Here is a 9,841-nt window from a genome sequence, read left to right on the forward strand (position 1 = left end):
AGTAGTGGATATTAATTACTAGTAGTGATGGTAAACTTGTTGTATAATTAGCAGTAGTAGATGTTAATTAGTAGTAGATGTAGTAGTTAGATGTTAATTAGTAGCAGATGTACTACTTTCTTTCTATTTATAGTAAGTTTATATTTAGTAAGAACGAGTTGAATTAATAGAACTAGTTTAGTTTTAGTTGAACTAGTTAAGTTTTAGTTGAACTAGTATAGTAAGTAAATTAATAACTAGTTGAACTACTTTATTTTTAGAAAGAACTAGTTTTTTTCTTTTTATACTAAGTTTATATTTAGTAAGAACTAGTTGAATTAATAGAACTAGTTGAACATGTCATATTTGTTGTTATTTTTTAGTTTAAGCAATTATTTCATGTTTTGGTTACACCTCCGAGTGGCCTATGTTTTGCCGCAGTGTTGATTAATTTCCGTTCCGGCAAATTTCAGGCGCTCGATATGTCCTTTTTTAGCAAAGGTCATGCCAGATTTTTCCGTGAATTCTGGCATGACTTGTGCTAGAATATGTACAAGTTTAATCTTTGATTTATGAAGGTAGGAAATGTCGTACGCGGATGACGACAGTCTCCCGGGGGAGTGCAGCTGGTGCCACGATGATCGAGGTATGTGCGACAGGTTTGTTGATCTGGATGAAGATCGGCGCTTCAGCATTAAGCTCGAGGAGACCTTCGATGTTGAAACGGTACGCAACAACGACAAGTGTTTTTTCGTAATTAAGCATGACTTCAACTATTTCAACATCTAATTTTCATCTTTTACAATTCGACTAGCTTATCCCATGCCATGCAAGACGCTATGTCTTGGAGAGGTTTGGTTTTGAAGACCATGAAAATTATGAAACAAAGAAAATACACCTAAGGACCCATCATGATATCGATTTTGAAGTAAATCTGTACAATTCTCAGAGCATAACCCATTTTGGTTGCCAAAATTGGGAAGAACTTTGCAAAATGTATGGTTTTTATGAGGGTATGATTGTCACCATGGATCTTGGTAATCATGACATCGAGCAAGACAATATGGACATTTGGGTCCTTGTTGATACGCTTATGATTCTACCGCAATGTGAGTTTCTCAAACATAGTTATTAACTAATTTGTATTGTTTATTTCAAAATAGTTGATAGCTTATTTCCATTGACAACTTATTTTGAATCTTCAAAGGATGTGCAGAAGATGGTAGATAAAACCCACTACACTGATGGCTCAGAATTAACTTATAAGGAGAAAAGTCATCTGATTGCTTATTGTACTTCTCTTGTGAATTACAATACCTATTATCGAACTCCTCCAAATTATGGTGAATACGTGTCACTAGTGCACGTGTTGAATCACGTTAACTTCTATGGAGATACCATGGTAAGATTTTTTACTATTACGACATCTGTGCATCTTTTGCATACTTCTAAAACTAGTACATCATTGCTAACTACGAAGTTATTACTATGTTTTTCAACAAGAAATCCTGATGGATTGTGTGCCTCATCTGATGTATCAGAATGGTCGCCTTGCTGTTATGAACATACAACCAGGTGAATCTAAGGAGCTCACCTGTGCATATCGGATTTCTAAAAGCGGTGAACACATGCTAATCAAAGAATGGAAAAAATGTTTGGACATTCGCAGCGAGGTTCTTGGAAGCGAAAGGCAAGAATTGGAGGCAGGATAATCTCCATTCTCCATAATGGAGAGTCAGGGGCTATCTTGTTTTTTGCTATTTTACCTTAGAGAATATAGTAGGTCCTAAGAGAATGTAGTAGATCCTATGAGGTACAATATGTTTTTTATGTGATACAATGTGTTGGAGTTGATGATGTGAGGAGTACTTGTGATTACGACTAGTGACCAATCATATGATGATGATGATGATATGTTGTTAATGATGATGATGATATTTATTATATCATTGGGTGAAAGAACCGCGGATTAGTTTCAAGTGGATGTCCATCCACTTGAAACTAGTCCACACGGTTCTTTCACCCCGTGATGTAATAACTCATTATGATGTAAAAACAATTTCTAAATTCCTGTTGTATGAAAACTTGTGTAAAGGTGTACGAATACAACATGAAATTAAAAAGAAATAAAATACGAAATAATAGTAGCAGCGCGGGCAGGGAGAAGCGCTACTACTAATTACCAGTAGCGCTCCTCCAGGAACTCGCTACTACTAAGTCGATTTAGCAGTAGCGTGGGAGGAGGCACGCTACTACTACACGTTAGCTGTAGCGCCTTACCAGTAGCGCATAACCCCGCGCTATTGATAGGTCTAAAACCCGCGCTGCTGCTAGGCTTTTCCCAAGTAGTGGGAGCTAGGAGGCTCCAAATTGAGCACGGTTTGCGGCCATGCGATCGTGATTGAACAACCGAGATGATGGAGGGGGTTTAGGTGGGTTTTGGGCCACTTTGGAGAGGTGTTGGGCTGGAACACACATGAGGCCTTTACGGTTCCTTGGTTAACCGTTGGAGTATCAAACGAGGTCCAAATGGCACGAAACTTGACAGGCGGTCTACCGGTAGTAAACCAAGGCCGCATGACAAGTCTCGGTCCAATCCGAAAACGTTTAACACCCACACATGAAAAGAGGTAAAAGGGGACAGCGGTGGACATAGGAGCGCCGGAATGCAAAACAGACAACGGGGAAAATGCTCGGATGCATGAAACGAACACGTATGCAAATGCGATGCACATGATGAAATGATATGAGATACATGACAAAGACAAAAGCAACACGGAGACAAACCCAACAACAAGGAAAATATCATAACTTAGTGCCGAAAATGGCAAGAGTTGGAATACAAATATGGCAGGTTACATATGGGGCGTTACAACACTCCACCACTACAAAAGGATCTAGTCCCGAGATCTTGGACTGGAAAAACTCCGGATACTCAGAACGGAGGTGATCCTCACATTCCCAGGTGGCTTCACGGTTGGAATCATGTGACCACTTCATTTTGAGGAATTTGATAGACTTGTTGCGAGTCTTGCGCTCAATTTCTTCAAGAATAGCAACGGGATGCTCACGATAAGACAAGTCTTCTTGGAGGTCAATCTCTTCGAAGTTGATGGTGCGATCAGGAGTCTTGAAACACTTGCAAAGCTGAGACACGTGAAACACGTCGTGCACGTTTGCAAAGTTGGATGGAAGCTCAAGTTGATAGGCGAGATCGCCTCTTTTGCCAATGATCTTGAAAGGACCCATGTATCTAGGGGCAAGCTTCCCTTTGATACGGAAGCGATGGGTACCTTTCAATGGAGAGACGCGGAGGTAGACATGGTCTCCGATCTCAATAGACAAGTTACGATGCTTGCTATCATAGTAACTCTTCTGGCGCGATTGCGCGGCTTTGAGATTTTCACGAATGACTTTGCACATTTCTTCAGCCTCTGTGATCAAGTCATTGCCAAGAAGTTGGCGTTCACCAGTCTCTGACCAGTTAAGAGGAGTATGGCACTTCCTGCCATAGAGAATCTCGAATGGGGCCTTGCCCGAACTCGCTTGGAAGCTGTTGTTGTAGGAGAACTCGGCATATGGAAGACAATCTTCCCACTTCATACCGAAAGAAATGACACATGCCCTGAGCATATCTTCAAGAATTTGATTGACTCGCTCGACTTGGCCACTGGTTTGAGGATGAAAGGCTGTGATGAAGCGAATGTTGGTGCCCATGTCCTTCTGAAAGGAATCCCAGAACTTAGAGGTGAAGATGCTCCCACGATCTGAATATATCAACTGCGGAATGCCGTGCAGGGAGACAATCCTGGAGGTATATAGCTCTCCCAACTGAGCTGCTGTGATAGATTCTTTGATAGGAAGAAAATGTGCCACTTTGGTGAGCTTGTCGATGACAACGAAGATAGAATCATTGCCGGGCTTGGACTTTGGAAATCCAGTCACGAAGTCCATCTCAATATGGTCAAACTTCCATTCTGGAATGGCAAGAGGTTGGAGGAGACCAGCTGGTCGTTGGTGTCCTGCTTTCACTCTTTTGCAGACATCACATTCATTCACGAACTCAGCAATCTCGCGCTTCATTCGAGTCCACCAATACGACTGCTTGAGGTCATGGTACATCTTTGTGCTACCAGGGTGAATAGAGAGGAGTGAATTGTGAGCCTCGTTCATAATGACTTTACGAAGGTCACCCTTAGGAACAACAATGCGTTCCTCGAGGAATAGAATATCCTTGTCATCAAGGCGATAGCACTTGTACTTGGGATTGACTCTTGGCAATTCCAATCTTCACCTTCTCCACCATAGCATCAAGAAGTTGAGCCTCAAGAATCTGATCTTCCAAAGTAGGAGAGACTTGGAGGTTGGCAAGGAATCCTTGAGGAACAACTTGGAGATTAAGTTTGCAGAAAGCTTCACAAAGCTCTGGTTGGTAGGGCTTGATAATCAAACTGTTGCAGTAAGCCTTCCTGCTCAATGCGTCAGCAATTACATTGGCCTTGCCTGGAGTATATTCGATACTCGGATTATACTCTTGAATCATTTCGACCCAACGAGTCTGCCTGAGGTTGAGGTTGGGCTGAGTGAAGATGTACTTGAGACTCTTGTGATCAGTGAAGATGTCCACTTTTCTTCCCAACAAGAGATGTCTCCATGTTAAAAGAGCATGGACAAATGCCTCCAACTCGAGGTCATGAGTGGGGTAGTTCTTTTCGTTGGGCTTCAACTGGCGAGAGGTATAGGCCACAACTTTCTTCTCTTGCATCAACACTGCACCGAGACCTTGAAGGGAAGCATCACAGAAGACTTCGAACGGTTTGGATTCATCAGGAGGAGTCGGAACTGGAGCAGTGACTAACTTCTCTTTGAGGGTGTTGAAAGCGATGTCACATTCAGGTGACCATACATACTTCACATGCTTCTGGAGGAGGTTGGAAAGAGGCTTCGCGATCTTAGAGAAGTTCTCAATAAACCTTCGACAATAGCTTGCGAGACCAAGGAAGGTGCGGAGTTGCTTCACATTCTGAGGCGGTTCCGAATTCACAATTGCAGACACCTTCTCAGGATTAATAGCTATGCCCTTGGAGGAGATGATATGCCCAAGGTAGAGAACCTCATCGAGCCAAAACTCGCACATTGAAAACTTCGCATAGAACTTATGTTCTCTGAGTTTATCCAGCACCAATCTCAAGTGCTTGGCATGATCCTCCTTGTTCTTGGAAAAGACCAAAATGTCATCGAGGTAGACCAAGACGAAGTCATTTGTGTCGGCGTTGAAGATGAAGTTCATCATGCAGCAGAATGTCGGAGGAGCGTTGACAAGGCCGAAAGACATGATAGTGTATTCATATGAACCATAGCTTGTTCTGAATGCTGTCTTGGGGATATCTTCTTCATGAATGTGAATCTGATGATAGCCCATACAGAGGTCAAGCTTGGAGAAAACTTGAGCACCTTTGAGTTGTTCGAAAAGCTCATTGATGTTGGGAAGTGGGTACTTGTTCTTTATGGTCTTCTTGTTCAATGGCCGGTAGTCTACACAAAGTCGGTCTATTCCATCCTTCTTCTTGACAAAAAGAACACCACAACCCCATGGATAAGAACTTGGTCGGATGAGACCCATACGTTCTTGAATATCAAGTTGTTTCTTCAGCTCCTTCAACTCTTCCGGTCCATGCTTGTAAGGACGTTTGCAAACAGGTTCCGTGCCAGGCTCAAGATCGATGACGAATTCAACTGGCCGGTGAGGAGGCATTCCTGGAAGCTCTTCTGGAAAGACGTCTTGATATTCACAAACGACTGGAATCTGAGAGATGGCATCTAACTCGCTCTTCTCATTGAGAGAAAACAGTCGAATGGTATCATCACGAGCGACAAAGATGATTACATCCTCAGACGAATGTGTCAATTGAATCTGCATGGTAGCACAATCAAGCTGAGCCTTGTGCTTAGAAAGCCAATTCATTCCGAGAATAAGATCAATATCCGAGTTACCAAGGACCATTGGAGAAGACAAAAACTTATAGTCGCCCAATGTGATAGAAACATCCAGAGCCATCATTTTGGTGTTCATGAACAAACCCGGAGAGGAAACCGCTATCGGCTTAGGAAAATCGACAGTATGCAAATCATGCATGGATACAAAAGGCTTCGATATGAATGACAAAGATGCACCAGTATCAAAAAAAACTCTTGCAGGAATATCATTAACAGGAAGGTTACCCATGATCACATCTGACGAGTCCTCTGCCCGAGCTGCGTTCATCATGTTGATCTTAGCAGACTTGGGATCATGCTTGACCACTGCAGTGCTAGGAGATCTCACAGGAGGAGGAGGAGGAAGACGCCTCTGATTGAAGCATTTGTTGGCATAGTGACCCTTCTACTGACACTTGTTGCACGTGACCTTTGAAAGCGGATGGTGATATGGAGCACTTGATCTTGGAGCATGAGACGAAGTCTTGTTCTGAAAGCCTGGGTTGGGTGGGTGGGAAGATCCATTGCCACCTTTGCTCTTTTGCTGATAAGGCTAACGGAACGGAGGAGGAGGAGGCAACCAATACTTTTGCTGCTTAGTTGCCACTTGAGTTGAGGAAGAAGGAGTTGCATCCCTAACTCATTTCTTGGAAGCATCGCACTTGAGCTGAGCAGTCTCTTGTTTTAGTGCCATGTTGTAGAACTCATCGTACTTCTTCGGCTCGAACAGCACGAGAGCTAGTTGGAGATCTTCTCTGAGGCCACCTCTGAACTGATAAATCATGCTCTTCTCGTCAGGGACGTCTTGCTTAGTGAAACCAGCGAGCTTCTGGAACATGATGTTATACTGGTAAACAGACAAGCTGCCTTGCTTCAGATTGCGGAACTCGTCATGCTAGCTCTCAACAACACTCTGAGGAATGTGGTGAGCTTTGAAGTCTTGACGAAATTCATCCCAGGTAATCACACGACCTCCTCTGGAATCTTTGTAGTGCTAATACCACTCCGCAGCTTGGTCTTTGAGTTGGAACGAGGAAAACTTGACAAAGTCCTCAGGCCTGGCGTTGCTACACTCGAAATGCTTGCAGATATCCATGAGCCAATCATCAGCGTCTGTTGCCTCGACACACTTACTGAAAGTCTTTGGCTGGTTTGCGAGGAACTGGTTGAGTGTAGCAAACTGATTCTGATTGTTGCCATGGCCTTGATTTCCTTGGTTGCGCTCTTGCAAGAGTTGCATAAGCATCTGCGTGTTGGCATTGGTAGCGGCCATCACAGCTTGCCATGCCCCCGGAGGTGGAGGTGGTGGCGGTGGTTCAGGATTCTGACGCGTTGGAGGAGCCATCCTGAAGACGGTGACATCCGTTAGCATCATGACAGACATATATTCAAGTTGAATCAAATGGATCGAAATTGCAACATATAGTCTTAACATTCGAACAAAATGAACGAAAGAATTCCAATTGAAATGGTCACACTTCCATAAATTGAAAAGCCACTTAGATAGAGGTAGAGGAATAAAACAACAAGGTCTGCACATGAACAAATACTTGGTAAGGATTACCCAATCACAAACCAAATATTCGTGGAAGAAATACTAGAGCTACATGAATTCCCACCTATGAAACTCCCGAAATTTTCCCGGTTATGCAATTAGGTGTTGGGGATACAGGGGAAGCATAATATCTCACCCAAAGCTAGCAAATCCTACATCCAGTTGTATCCATCGTTCAACGCATAACCAAGAAACCTTCGGAAATCATTTACCTCAACCTTCGAAAAGCATCTGTTGTACGAGTTATGGCAATACTCCCGAACTCCCGCCCAGTACTGGGCGGCGTCGAGGTTATCTCACCAACAACTGCATAAAAGAGATTTTCGATGTCGGCGAAACTAAGGTATTCCAGAACTGCAACGATAAAATTGTGACGACAACACCTCAGAGCTCAACTCCCCGGGACACTGCCACAACCCCTAAATGTCAGGAGGCACCAAGAACAATGTTCTCGTCACAAATCCATCGGAATAATTCCAAGATACCCGCGTGATCCTAAAAAAATTTAGTGAAATTTGACAAGAGAAGAGTCAAAACTCTACGTCAGGATGCCTCACCAGAGCGGCGAAGGGACCGAGGAGTAAAAAGAATCATACTCTCCAATATATATAATCCTAAATGACTCAAAACATTTTTCTAGACTCAACAACGCCAGCGATTCGATCAAGCAGGGGGCTCCTAAGTCGGGGAAGGCTCTGATTACGAACTTGTAACGCCCACGATGCGGCTATATCTCCCACGTGTCGAAGCACGACTTAGAGGCATAACCGCACTGTAAGCAATGTCGCAAGTGGGGTAATCTTCACACAACCCATGTACTGAATAAGAAAAGAGGTACATAGTTGGCTTACAATCGCCACGTCACACAATAGCATAAATATAACATTACAATCATCCAGATACAATCAAGGTCCGACTACGAAACCAAAATAAAGACAACCCCAAATGCATAATGATCCCGATCGCCCCAACTGGGCTCCACTACTGATCGTCTGGAAAGGAAATGTAGTATCGTCCAGAGTCCTCATCAAACTCCCACTTGAGCTCAGTCGTTTCTCTTGGAGCGGTATCATCGGTCCCTGCATCTGGTTTTGGAAGTAATCTATGAGTCACGGGGACTCAGCAATCTCACACCCTCGCGATCAAGACTATTTAAGCTTTTGGGTAGGGTAAAAGGTATGAGGTGGAGCTGCAGCAAGCACTATCATATATGGTGGCTAACATACGCAAATGAGAGCGAGAAGAGAAGGCAAGGCATGATCGAGAAACTATGATCTAGAAGTGATCCTAGCACAACCTATGTTCAAGCATAACACGAGACCGTGTTCTCTTCCCGGACTCCGCCGAAAAGATACCATCACGGCCACACACTCTGTTGATTCATTTTAATTAAGTTAAGTTTCAGGTTTTCTACAAGCGGACATTAACAAATTCCCATCTGCCCATAACCGCGGGCACGACTTTCGAAAGTTCAAATCCCTGCAGGGGTGTCCCAACTTAGCCCATCAGAAGCTCTCACGGTCAACGAAGGATATTCCTTCTCCCAAGACAACCCGATCAGACTCGAATCCTGGTTACAAGACATCTCGACAATGGTAAAACTAAACCAGCAAAGCCACCCGAATGTGCCGACAAATCCCGATAGCTGCACATATCTCGTTCTCAGGGCACACCGGTGGGCAAGACGTTGGGTTGGCATAGACCCTGGTTGCCCAGGGGGCGCCGGACAACGCGTAGTTTGGACCAACACTTAGAGAAGCAATGGCCTGGGGGGTTAAAATAAAGATGACCCTTGAGTCCGCGAAACCCAAGGGAAAATGGCTAGGTGGCAAATGGTAAAACCAAGGTTGAGCCTTGCTGGAGGAGTTTTATTCAAGGCGAACAGTCAAGGGGTTCCCATTATAACCCAACCATGTAAGGAACACAAAATCAATGAACATACCACCGGTATGACGGAAACTAGGGCGGCAAGAGTGGAACAAAACACCAGGCATAAGGCCGAGCCTTCCACCCTTTACCAAGTGTATAGATGCATTAAAATAGACAAGATATAATAGTGATATCCCAACAATAAACATGTTCCAATAAGGAACAAACTCCAATCTTCACCTGCAACTAGCAACGCTATAAGAGGGGCTGAGCAAAGCGGTAACATAGCCAAACAACGGTTTGCTAGGACAAGGTGGGTTAGAAGTTTAACATGGCAATATGGGAGGCATGATAAGCAAGTGGTAGGTATCGTAGCATAGGCATAGCGATAGAGCGAGCATCTTGCAAGCAAAGATAGAAGTGATTTCGAGGGTATGGTCATCTTGCCTGCAAAGTTCTCCG

This window comes from Triticum dicoccoides, chromosome 1A, assembly GCF_002162155.2.
Source record: "Triticum dicoccoides isolate Atlit2015 ecotype Zavitan chromosome 1A, WEW_v2.0, whole genome shotgun sequence".
Lineage (NCBI taxonomy): Eukaryota > Viridiplantae > Streptophyta > Magnoliopsida > Poales > Poaceae > Triticum > Triticum dicoccoides.